The sequence below is a fragment of the Penaeus monodon genome, chromosome 33, assembly GCF_015228065.2.
Source record: "Penaeus monodon isolate SGIC_2016 chromosome 33, NSTDA_Pmon_1, whole genome shotgun sequence".
Classification (NCBI taxonomy): Eukaryota; Metazoa; Arthropoda; class Malacostraca; order Decapoda; family Penaeidae; genus Penaeus; species Penaeus monodon.
Window position 1 is genome coordinate 11048754 of NC_051418.1, and position 289 is coordinate 11049042.

Sequence of the window (289 nt, forward strand, 5' to 3'; positions counted from 1 at the left end):
AGGGGAAGATGATAAAAATGCGTGACTAGAAGAGTTGGGGGGTTGGGGGTTGGGGGGGAGACGGACTGACGCAATAATACTTCGCAAAAGGAATATGGGCGAAGCTGATGAACGAGGAAGAATGAGAGAAAGGAGAAGAGGCGAGACAAAGGAAGGAGGGGCAAGGAGGCGAGGCAACGAGGAGGAGGAGGAGGAGGGACGAAGGAGGGAGAAAGGAAGGGGGGAGTGATGGAGAGAGAGGGGGGTGGGGGGGGCGGGTGCAAATTTATCTAATGCTCGCAGGTGTCAC

At 55.7% G+C, this 289-nt stretch overlaps 1 protein-coding gene across 1 annotated transcript in view; it reads right to left on the minus strand.

Moving 5' to 3' along the window:
• LOC119594244 (frizzled-1-like) overlaps positions 1-289 on the minus strand; it is a gene marked incomplete in the record, with an annotated part of 23983 nt that overhangs the window by 13753 nt on the left and 9941 nt on the right.